Genomic DNA, 13,260 nt, shown 5'->3' on the forward strand with positions numbered 1-13,260 from the left:
AAAGTTCATAGCACTAAATCTGTGCTCAAGATGAAGTTTATTCTTTCAGATTTTAGGTAAACCGAACATGGGGCTTCTGAATTATGGCACCGTTCAGACAGATGTTATTGCACATTCCCTTTTTGCCACATGGTAGCAGAAAAGGATAAAACTTAGTTTCCTGAATTCTAGCTGTAATCTTGTTCCCAGTACCAAAGATTATTTGACTGCAATCAAATTTGAAAATGTAATAACTTTTTCATTAGGAAACCTGCTGTGGCTCATTGGCTCTGACAAACTTAGAAGGTCAAATGATGGTTGAAGAGCTGTTCTTTCCTTTTTAAATGCCAAATTTAAAAGGAAGTCTTTCTCCTTAACTTTCAACGTATACATCATTAAGAAGCCTTACTGTAATTTTAGAAGATTTTTTTTCACCAAAACTAGCTTAACCCACTTTAAAAGAAAGTGGTCTCTTCAGGAACCAGTTTTAACTGAGAGATCCTAAATATCATATCTGGAGAGCAACATAACGTATGATCTAGACTGAAAGAAGGGAATAGCGACTAGAATAGCGAGAGCAAGAGCGAGTTTGAAGGCGATGGATAAGATCTGGGAAAGCAAAGCAATTAGCTTAAGAACAAAGCTGGGCATCTTGAAAACGTGTATTCAGCATGTTGTACAGATGTGAGACATAGGTAGTAATGAAAGATTCAAAAAGAATAATATTGGCATTTGAAAGGAGTTGTTATATAAAGATTCTGAGAATAGGATGGATGCAGAAGGCCACCAATGAGGAATGATATAGGAAGATACAGCCAAAAGAGAACCTGCTGCAGAAGGTTATAAAACGGAAGCTACAGCTATTTGGGCATATTTGCAGAATGGACGACAAATGAAAAATCAAGACCCTGGTATTCGACATAATGGATGGTTCGAATAGGAGAGGCAGACCCCACAGAGAATGGATAGACGATGTAGTAGATTGGTGCGGAGCTAGTCTACAGAAACTAGGCCACTCCGCATTGGACGGGGAAAGATGGAAGGAAATAGTGAGAGAGGCATCAGCCACCAATGGGCACTGAGCCCACGGTTATTGATGATGATGACATATGTATTTAATGTACCAGCAAAATGGAATATAGAATACTCCCTTATAATAGTACCATAGTCAATAATAAAAATCCTGTGGTAGATTCTCAATTCCTTGTTCCGTTTGTGGGTTTGTTTGTTTTTTTTCTTTTCTGTATACCAAAATGATGTAGTGATGAAGCTAGAATGTTTAATTCTTGCACGATGGAGTCCATGTTACAGTCAGATATACTTTATCAAAACTTTGTGGCTTTAAAATAGAATAAGAGAGAAAATCAGATTGATTGGATTAGTCTACTCAATGGGAAACTGTTAAAGGGTATGATACATCTTTTTGGTGTCTCTCCAGTCTCCTGCTAGCCCTGCTGCTTTTCTGCACAGCTTCTTAAAATGCTCAATTCCGCGGTCTCATGGTGGTTCTGTATGAGGTGTGTTAAGGGAAGAGGAGCACTGACAAAAGCCTGGAGATCAGGAAGGAGGATGCCAGCAGAGCAAAGGAAATATAGAAAGGGATATGGGTGCAGCAGAGTAGGGGACATTTGACATACCTTAGAGGCTCCCCCACCTTCACGAGCCTTATAAAACCCCTCCGAGCCTACCCCCCAACACACGTCACAAGTTATAATACTTATTTATACTTGTGCATATTAAAAACAAGTCTCTCCATACACTGTAGGCACCGTGACATATTTTAATGAATACAACAAAATTATTATCTAGGTGTATCTAAAGTGCAGCAGTATAATTAAATATAAATCTGTACTAGCAAACTGAATACTAAAGTTTACTCTCCCTCTTATATCAGTTCTCTATCCTTATCGTTTCCATTTATTTCAAATGCCTGGAGAAAAGGAAGAGCTTTGTGGCGTGTCATTATGTTTATCTTACTCGGGCTCTTTTGGTCAGGGTGAAATTAAAGCCTTCTTCATCACCCAACATAGTTGTGAGTCTTACTAAAACCTAATAACTTCCTTACAAACCTAAATAGGAGCTCTAGGAGACTGATAGTACTGGACATGCCTGTGTGTCTGATCATCCATTTTAGCTTGTTGGAGGCTAACTGGTCCCCTAAGGCTTGCAGTAGTTGAGGCCTGCATCCCCGCAGGAATTATCCCCAAACCCATGAGGATGTGGAGGCATGTGTTTTGTAGTATCTAACTGACATATTACAAAACCAGAAAGGACTACTAACTTCGTAAGTGGCTGCTGAATATACCTGGGGAGAGTCCTGTTTCAGTATGCTCAACCTAAGGTCTCAAGGAGTACATTTCTGTGATTTTTTTTTACAGCCATCAGGGTTTCTAGAAGAGGTTCCCATGTCATAAAGGAGTGTCTTCTCACACAACTTTCACCAAATTAATTTAATTGGGTTTGTTAAAGCAGTGCAGCTTTTAGGGTGGGGGCCCAAACATCAGTTTAGATTTGTATATTCAACAAGGCTAAACCACTACAAGACAGGCTTAAAAAGAAAGGAAAGTCTGCACACATTGTCGTACTAGTTTTTAATTAATTGATACAAAAATCACACCTCTAAACTGTTGCAACTTTTGATTTTAGCCTGCTGTGTATTGATCAGCACTTCTCTGATCTGAAAATCTGAAGAAGTCGGTCTTTAAACTCATCATATAATACATAAATTTGTTAGTCTTTAAGATACTACAGGACTGCTTGTTTTTGGTGAAGCTACAGACTAACAAGGATACCCCCTCTGAGATATTTGAAAATCAGTTTTACTTTGGTTCTGTGCTCCCAGTTTCAATATATTGGGCTTCAGTTTACATTTGTTACCATGTTTCTCTCCTCCCTCCCCCAGGATCTCTGTGCTGGTTTAAACACATGGACACTATAATAAAAACACTGGAGAGAGGCAGCTAAAAATCTTCTGACCTGCAAAACCCTGCCCATTCAGCCAGCTACTTGGCTTTGCCACATGTTCAGAAGTTGACAGATCTGAGATCTATTGGATGAAGAAGGAAATGAATTCCAGTTTTGGTAACTCCACACAAAAGACACGTAGCTGCCATGGCCCAGACATGCCATTCTGGGAACTGATTGAATATTTGCAGTAAGACAGAAAAGGGATTTTCCATATGCATTACTACACTATTTATTTAATATTCCATTACATATTCTCATCGGAGGTGGGGGAAACTGATAAGACTACATCAAAATGTTGATTGAGTTCACATAACTGGAACATAACATAGCACTTGTGCTACTTAATAGATTGTTAACGGTCTTTCTATTAGACGATCAGAAGTTGCATTTTTAAAAAGAGTTCTTCAGTCTCACATAGAGTTCAATTAAACATTAGTGGAAGTTGTTTGGCTCAAGGGGACACTTTGCCTTATGGCCTTTAAATCTCAGAATTCAAAATTTATTGTCTTTTAATTGTTTTAGAACAATTAATTAGGAAGTCTTAACACACTCCAAAAATGCAGTTGGTTACAAAATAGTTCCTAATTTCTCATTTCTTCAAATGAATAGCTGTGATAGGACAGAACTCATTCAATAGATCCTAACAAGTCATCGCACTAAAAACTTAGGATACATAAGTAGTTCTAGGAAGAATGATAATCCGGAGAGTGAGAATGAGTGAGAGTGCAGCATTGGTGTCGACACTTGGGATAACCTTGCCCAAGACCAGCCCCACTGGAGAGATGTAATATGTGAGGGGGTGGTGCAATATGAGAGGTCCTGCCACAGTGTAGCCGAGGAGAGGCGGAGAAGCAAATAGCGTCAAAAACTATTCCAGGCCTTTCCAACAGCTACCAACACCCACCCCTTCTACGATAAGATCTGTGGCTCCAGAATCGGGCTGGTCAGTCATCAACAGACTCACAAAAAGGAGGGTGACATGAAGACGTCCTGCTCGTTATCAAGTGACTGCCAAGAACTAGAAAGAGCATAGGGCAGGAAAGCAGGAAGTTCAAAAGTTGTCGCCATATTTAATTCCTTAGTGTCAATAGGATCACAAGCCACAACAATTTGGGTACAGTCATAACCCATAGCGTCAGTTCTTCCAAGAAATTTATTTCCCTTGTTTTGATAGTTTTAACCTAAAGTACATTTTTCTAAAAAAATAAGAATTGAATTTGTAAATGAATAATTCACCGCGTAATCTTAAAGTTTGTTTTCTGACAGTATTTTAGATGTATGCATAGTATGTATTAAAGCTACATTTTTTGTTTTAAACGGTAGCCCCATTGAAAATGATGTAATTTGAGAATTCTGTAAAGTTTTTGTACATTGTACATGTATCCAGAAGAACATAATAACACACAGACAATGCTAGGGAGTATGGATTTGCTCTGAACTAATTCCTCAGAAAGATTGTCTATACTTTGTGGTAAAAAGAAGCTTTTGTTAGTTTGATTGTCATAATTACATTGAGATCAGTGTTCCTGGCAGGATGTTTCACAGATGTTTTGGATCAGTCTGAATGGATGCCTGAAAACAGGCAACTGAATCCATTCTGACAACTGGAGCTTTCATCTTAGATTAACGTTATTTTGAATTGTTTGTGCTTTAAGTTTCCAGGCCTATAAATAACTGAAGTCATTGTTGGCTTAGAGCCATTTCCTTAATTTCTGTGGTACCATGAAAGTCTAATAGAGGAAGAGGCAACATCACCCAAAAAAGTCTCAAAATATGAATCCCCATACAATAAAATAGTATCTGCACTTAGCACATTTCTGCATTTAAATTCAAGATTGTACAGTTACTTGGGGTGCTTATGATTACACGTTTTCATTAGTACTGCTAGATTCCTTTTTTCCCCAAAAAACACTTTGTGGGTAGGGGTTAACAAAATACTGTCAACTTGAAGTCTAAGGATGTTTTTAAAATGAGAAGTGATTTCAAGCAATATACACATCCCCTTTCTAATTTCTGTGATTTTTTACAAGTGTATTTTTTCTTTCGTTGTGTTAGTTTGTCTGGTCTTCCATGTTGCTTTGTGCAAACATTATAGAAATAACATGGGAAATTGACAGTTGGCACAATGGTAGATTACACCATCATCAGCCTTGGTAAAAATAAATGTAATCCAAACTGTGCATTAAAATAAATTAGTTTTATTTTTTGGTTTTGCTGCTTTCTCTAATTACTCTCCCTCTCAAGTAGTTGACTTTAATTGTGGGTTTGCTTAGTGACCTAATGGAAACTTTGTCTTTGCTGCCATTTGAGAGATCTGGGTTTGATTAGTCCCAGTCACTTGCTTCTGAGGACAGGACACATGGCACAGACAATGAATTCAGCCCCTAAGGAGATGTGAGCAGTGGCTGTACTTGCTGAGTGGTGCAGACAAGTTCTGAAGGGAGCCGTGACAAATTCTACTTTTCCAAAACATTGTGGCTATGATGTTTGGTATGAAAAGTGAAGAAATGAGAAGATCTTCAGGTTCTTGCAAGGGCACAAGGGTCTTAAAGAATCAAAATGCAGGTGTTAAAATGATCCTGAAATATTGTAACTTGCACTACTCTATTGACTTGACAGGTAATTCCCATTCATTCTGTCAGATGTTGGGTGAAAACAGAATCCAAGTCTCATCTCAGACTAGTTTATAGGGATGTAATTACACTGACTTAAGTGGAAGTGAGAAGAGAATTAGGCACACTGTCTCTGAACACGCAGTGTTTATTTTCAGGAGAGGTAAATCTGGGCAGATCTCCAAGAGTAGAAATGAAGTAGAAATTCTCCAGAGCTCCCACTTCCTGTCCACAGCAGGATGCTGCAGGTATAATGAATAGGCTAAAACATATTTTTTTTTAAATCTTCAGTAAATTTAAACAAAATCAGTGTGTTGGGGTTTCACCTCCTTATCTCTTTCAAGGACTTACTTATTCTCACATTGTACTGAAACAAATACATACAGTACAGTAATTACAATGTTTTGAACTTAGAGGAAGTTTATAGCAAAAATAGGAAATTTGGCACTTCCTTAAAATGCTGCAGCAATTTTTTTTATATATTCCAAGAATTGTGAGAGAGATTTTCAGCAGACGATGAGTAATAAAAGCCAAATGTAATTACACATTTAAAAATTCCTAGTTACGATATTTTTGGGGGGACTTCTGAATTTTCATCAAAAGAGAAATTTTTATTCAAGGTACTAGTTTTGAATTTTTTTGCAGGGCTTTGTCTCTCCTGAAAAGCGTTTTGGAACCTGAGTGTGTTGTGCTGAACTGGTGTGGAAACATAACCTACAAAATTTAAGAATTAATCTTGCAGTGCTTCCACGCTGCAGTGATGCCTTTAGCTTTTGGAACTTGCTGTTTGTGATTTTAATAAATTCCATCTAACCCTTTTTCTGTAATTGTTCACAGGTATTTGCTGTTGCGTTTAGTCTTAAATCACAGATTGGATGGGTAGCGTGAATGTCAACTTGAATGCGTGGGATTTAATTCTGCCCTGTTTCATACTCTGTGCTAACCAACTGGAGTCACGGGGATTGTGAGGGCAATAACTGAAGTCACAATTTGGCTCATAGCCTGTAAGGAGTGGAACATTCTGTCATTCTCTCTCTGTGCTTGATCACAATTTGTTTACCCTCCAGGGACTTCCTTGTTTCCTAAGGATTAAAGAGGAGTTGCTAGGAGCTCTATGCTGGGAGAACAGTGGCTGATAACAGCGTGGCCCAGAGCAGGACTTGCTTAGAATGAATACCAACCCACGTTTCCTCCACGACCCAGCATTCCCTCAATTTCCTTGTGGTACAACCTACTTATCACTCACTGTTCCTTTTGACCCTTTCCTCCCCTGCTTGGAACTAGCCGTGAGGTGGCGTGCACGAAGTCAAACAGAGCAGAAACAAAGGAGCACATTCTTGTGTACTTTATTTAAAAAGACAAACTAGACGAGCTGCCATAATAAGCTGAATGAACTATTTTGCATGTGCAGTGATCTAGATAATCGTAAAAATACAGGTATTAAGATCAAATAGTCACAGGCATTTGGATCAGAATGTGCAATCAGTCACATATACCTGTGGTTGTTACAACTGAGTATATGTGCAGTCATTTCTTACAGCCGCAGGTGTGTGCATTGGAAAGGTGCAACCATCATGAAATACATGCGTGGGGTAAGTGTGTGCATTAGGATGCTAGTATAATAAAACACAGGCCTCAGTTGCTGCTGGCATGGCTAGTCATTTAATGTACTTTATTTTAATTAGATCTTTGGGATATCCTTTTCATGGGGCAACATAGCTCACCGTAAGCAGGGTCATGGATATTGGGCTAGTAATGGGCCTTGTCTCCTAGGGTTTTGTGCACGTTGGAGAACACTGGACCCAGTTCTTGTAAGGGGTTATGGGGCGTTCGAGTGGTTTAAATTTAGCTGGAAATATTTTTTTGCACTGAGTTAGAATTTCAGCTTCCTGGCAGTCGTGCTGTTGAAGCCTGCCGTGTTCCATGTGGAAAACCAGCAGACGTGACTGCCCAGTCCAGAATTCGCCAGAGGCAGTGGGCAGCTTCTCACTGAGATCAGTTGGAGTGCCTTTGAAAGAGGGCCTGTGAGAACCCTAGAGAATCTACATTACATAGAGTGACCGTCCATCCTGTTTTGGCAGGAGAGCCCTGTATTTCAGACACCAGGAAGGCGTCCTGACTGATTTTAACAAGAGGACAAATTGTCCCGTATTCATGCCTTCCCCCAGGTCGGCGCAGTCGTAGCTACAAGTAGCAGGTGCTGGCTGGAAAGCACATATAGGACGTACTGGCTGGCCAGGTGTGCGGGCAGCAGCGGGAGAGGGAATCATCAGGGGCCATGCCACAGGGTGTGGGTAGTGTGTCCCCTCCACCGGCCTTTCTTGCTGCCCCCTCCAACCAGGGAGATCCCCATACACACACACACCGCCAAGACAGGGCTGGCAGTTCCATTCCCAGTGCCACACAGCTCGGGGAAGCCAGAAGCCTCACCCATGGGGCCTGCAGCCCCGTTCCTGGCTCCCCATGGTGTGAAGCAGCCAGGAGCCACGTGTGTGGGGCTGTAACCCCATTCCTGGTGCCTCATGGTGTGGAGCAGCTGCAGAGCGCCCCAGCTACAGGGCAGAAGCTCCCACAGGTCAAATGCCCCTGGAGCTTGGGAGCTCCCCTGCAGGATAGCAGCCCCAGTTGCCAGCAGCAGGGAGGCAGATAGTTCCCAGCACCCTGCAGTGTGGAACAGCCGGGGCGCTCTTCGGTGTGAGGTAGCAGTGTAGGAGCCCTCTCCTCCCAGGGGCAGCAGCCCCATTGTGTAGGGCAGCCAGGGAGCCCCCATGCTTGGGTCAGCCCACCCCACCCCCCACCAGCCAGCCCCCTTCCCTGCTGGCCTGCATTCCTGGTGCCCCATGGCTAGGCAGCCAATCCTACAACCAGGAAGGACCGCCCCCCCCCCCACTGACCTGCAGGCTGCAGCCTTCATCCCCAGAGTCCCCTGCCCCCACTGGGACGTTGCAGGCCCTATGCCCTGAGTTACCACCACAGGACAGGAGCTCCCCTGTCCAGTGCCCCACTGCAGGGCAACAGCTGGGAGTGGCTGGGCTTAATCCTGCATTCCCTGTGTGCTCCCCATGGAGAAGAAGCCTTTGGAGCCCTCGGATCGGAGTCAGGACCAGATGAACCTCCTGTGGGCCTGGAGCCCAAACATTTATGTGGGCCTGTAGGAGGCCAATGGAGCATGGCGCAGGACCAAGAAGCAGGCCCTGCTAAAGAGCAGCACCCATTTACCTATAACTATACATCGTTGATTTTTTTAAAAAATGTAGTCAGTCTTTTTAATGGGTGCTCAGAAAATGTAATGTTATTTTGGATGTTTGTATGGCATAGGGCTTTGCCATTTGACCTCACTGCAGGCCAAGCAATTTTACCAGGGCCGTGTCTACACGAGCCCCAAACTTCGAAATGGCCACGCAAATGGCCATTTCAAAGTTTACTAATGAAGCGCTGAAGTGCATATTCAGCGCTTCATTAGCATGCGGGCGGCTGCGGCGCTTCGAAATTGACACGGCTTCCCGGCGCCCGTCTCGTCCCGACGGGGCTCCTTTTAGAAAGGACCCCACCTACTTCGAAGTCCCCTTATTCCCATGAGCAGATGCCCTGGGAAAATGGGGAGGCAGTTGGCCTTAGGGAAGCGATTCCAAGTGATTTCTTTCCTGGATTTTATATGCTTGGTGGTGGCACCTACTGACTGATTTCAGGGAAAAATGAACTCAGGCAAACTTTCCTGTCTCTGGGAACTGCAGAGACAGGGTCGAGCAGTGTTCATTTGACTAGCCAGCCCCCATTACCTGCATTCGAAGTGCTAGGGTGGGGAATCAGCTGCGACATTGGACGGTTTCAGGGTTGGACAACTGTTGTACACGTACTAGCTGAATGGCTTTTGATGAAAGGCCTGAGTTTCCAAAGGATTTGTTTCCCCACCTCTCTCAAGCCTGGCACAAGGCTTTTGGGTAATAAACTTTCAGTTCCTGGGTGGCCTGGTTATTCCAAAGTGGCTTTTAAAACAGGTCTGTGCAAACTTTGAACAAAACCTTCTAGTTAATATTTTGTTTATTGCAGTTAAATGAAATGTGTTCAAATGCAAATGTCAGGCGCATAAACATATGTGATGCCTTCAAGACACATACAGTCAGCCAAGTAACTTGCAAGTTCTCTTTTGTTGTTATTTCTTCTTATGCAGTTCCACTGAGAAGCAGCATGGGTTGTACAGCCGGGACTTCATCTTGTTATTAACGATGGCAGATCTCTTGGGTGACGCTGGCGACCTGTGCCACACAGGTTAATTGCGTCTGTGCCTGTAGCCTGCAAACAAAGTAGATGTTGGCTATAGTATTTCTACTTATTTTTTTAGCTTCTGCACCTCATAGATGGCTAAAGCGTCAATTGCTTTTTCACCTCTGGTAAAACGGAATGGGAATTGTACTGCGAATGGCTCTCCAGATGTAGACCATTTAGTGTTTAGTTATCCTAGGCTGTTATTCACTATAACAAATGTAAGTTGTGTTAAAGCATCAGTTACACTTGGTCCTCATTTATTGCCAGTTTCTTATGCCAAATGTTTTCAGCATAGTGGAGCTGACACAATCTGCTCACTGCAGCTTGGCGATATCAAAACAATCAGAAAAAAAACGATGGACTCAAAGCTGCCTAAACGTCTCCAGTTGTGAAGCTGAACGCAAACACTGCAGGACAGGCTGAAGCACTCTACTCCAGCACTCTCTTGTGCAGCACCATCCATTTTCCAGCATGCTTTTAGTTAGCTGGATGACTACTGATCGTGAATCTGGCCAAGTTTCGTGTGGTCCCATAAAGCTTGTTTACAGCCACCAGACCTGGCTCTCAGTGTTCTGTGCTGTTATTTAGCTGTAATTTGGCCCTAAATGGCTTCTAAGAGCCCAGTAAGCAGTGGAAGTGTTGGTAATGTGCGAGACAATACTGACCTCCTGCGGTCTGGCAAATTGTCTGATTTCGCTCTGGTCAGGTTCCGAAGGTGCCAGACGAAAGAGGGTCAACCTGTACTGGAAAGCAAATACGAGACTCATTGATACTTCGCTCAATCTCCTGTCTTTGAAAATTTAGATTTTTTTTTTAAAAAATTAAGTACCAAGTTGAGCTCAAATTATAAAGAAGAAAGGGAAACGTCTCTCAAGTGATTCACAGGTTCCAATCCTAAACAAACAAAAAATTAAAAAACAAAACAAAATCCTTCTTCTTCTTCTATTCCAGGCAGCCCTGCTTTGTCTCCTCCCACCAGCTTTGTCATGCCGACTTAAAATGAACGTATTCCTCTCCTGTGCCATTTAAATTCTCAAACGCATATTTGTACGGAAGCCCCCTGTCAGGCTGCAGCCCGAAGGAGACAGCGGTGCCTTATGGAAGAGTTGCTATTCCAGAGCCACAAAAGTTCTTTTACTGTTTGGGATTTGGGGCATTATCACAATATAAATATTCACAGCTAATCTGACAGAGGCCCTACCCCCATCCTGCCTGAGCTGCCTCACAACCTCCCTGGGAGACTGGGACGTGTTCTCCTCATTTTGCTGAGGATAACTGGGAAGCACAAAGACTCTGCAACTCGTGCTAGAGGGAGTTGACCCCAAGCCTTCCAAACTCTAGGATCCAGTCAGAAAAGCTGGATTTTTTTTTTCTAGTCCTTCGAATGCTGCCAATTCCGTCTGTCTCCAGGGAAATACTAGGCCTTATGGTGTTCCCTTACATGTTAAATAGGATTGCTGTAATCCCATGCTTGTAAACACAGTTGAACAAACCATACCCGCAAACAAGTCCAGCATATAAAGAAGCAATAGGCCCCCTTTGCTCCCAAGTCACGTACTTGTCCCTCAGTCCTGTATTCAGCGATGCGCTTGGGTTTCTAGCTCCTTGCTATGCCCTCATGGTGACATGTGGTGGTTGCCCTAAGGAAGCTGTAGCACTCTGAGACACGTGCAGTCAAAAGCGGATAGAACCACTTCTTAAAATTAGTGACAGCAAATACCTGGGTCTCCCATGGAGCCCTAAATAACACTGAGTGCATTGTCGCCTTTCACAGGCTTTGTTGACCAATGCACTACAACTCGGTTATAATCTCAATACGCCTATTTCTGTCCTTTAGGATTTAGCCCCTGGACTTTTATTTTTAGTTGCGGGGGGGAGAATTGGTAGGTTAAATGTGGGAGAAGGCAGGACTTGGTCTGGCATTTCCTCAAGGAGTGGTGGAGGTAATGGTGGAGAAAGCTGGACGAGCCAGTCAGGAGAGAGGGAGGGCAAAGTATATGTTGGCAAGCTAAGTAGCAGGGGCAGGAAGAGAATCCTGGAGAGGCCAAACCTGCAGGTGGCAGGTAAAGGGACTGCTGGGGAGAAGAGGTGGTTAGGATTAGAGACGCAGCTAGCAAGGGGAGTGGTCTGGAACAGGGGCTAGAGAGCCTGGCACAGGGGCAAGGACTACACCTGTGTTAATGTCACTTCAGAAAACGAGTAGCACAGAGGTAGCCAAGTTAGTCTGCAGCTTCAAAAACAATAAGAAGTCCTGTGGCACCTTACAGACTAATATTTTGGAGCATAAGCTTTTGTGGCCAAAGACCCGCTCGTGCCTCTGACGAAGCGGATCTTTGGCCACGAAAGTTTATGCTCCAAAATATCTGTTAGTCTATAAGGTGCCACAGGACTTCTTGTTGTTTCAGGAAAGAGGTAGATGAGGCGGAGGGTTTGTGTAAGGACAGGTCATCAGTGTTGTAGGTGTCTATCTTTGGTGTCAAAGTAGCTCTTTTGCTGTTGAGGTTGCAAATGAAGGCTTTGAAGTAACCTTTTTGCTGACTAATATGCAGCTACCTGTTTGGCTTTGAATGGCGTACTAACAGCTTTTATCAGCACATCATATTTGCCAAGATGTGGCCAACTCTGCACTCCGTTTGTATATTGTACCTCGAAGCAGAGCCCATGCCATCATGTGTTTGGAGAGTGCCTTCCAATTTGTATTTGCCACTACAAATTAATTATAAGAGGAACATGATGCTGATCTTGCTGGCACCTAGAAGCTACCACTTGGCATGCATCACCCTTCTAAAGAAACCAAGGACCTAACATGCTGTTATTTTTCACACTAGTTCAGTAACACAGCTAAAAGAGTGAAATAAATGGGGCCCCAGGGGCCAAAGACTTGGTGTTAACCCACTGGGCAACAAACCCCAGGAGTTTCTCAATAAACCTAGTTTAAACTTTTCTGATAGCTTAACTTGCCTGGATACTTGTAACAAACATTGATTGTTCTTGGCTAAACTTTGAGCAATAGCTGATACCAGAACTACACATGAACTGCCCAAAACGCTCACGTTCCTCCTTGGAAAGAATGTCTGAATTGAAAGCTCAGCCGCCTTACCAGAAGTTATGGAGGAAATCAGGTCCGCTAAAGCCATTACAAGCAAGGAAGAAGAAATCATTAGCCCTCACTTGATAGCAGGAACAGAGCAGAGGCTTGGCAGGTTAGAAGAAATAAAGCCACCACTGAATCTGGCCTTTGGTAAGGCATTAACTACACACAACGATGAAGCTAAGCTCTTGTTGAACCAACCTGCCTTGTAGCCACTTTAAAATGACCACTGCTGACCTCACATGGCCTTTGTCAGGTAATGTATTGGCTTTCTTTGGCTGCTGACATCTTGGATGTTACCTTCTCAGGAATGACCACGGCTGACACCTGAGCTGTGGAGAGACT

This window comes from Carettochelys insculpta, chromosome 1 (genome assembly GCF_033958435.1).
Source record: "Carettochelys insculpta isolate YL-2023 chromosome 1, ASM3395843v1, whole genome shotgun sequence".
Taxonomy (NCBI): Eukaryota; Metazoa; Chordata; order Testudines; family Carettochelyidae; genus Carettochelys; species Carettochelys insculpta.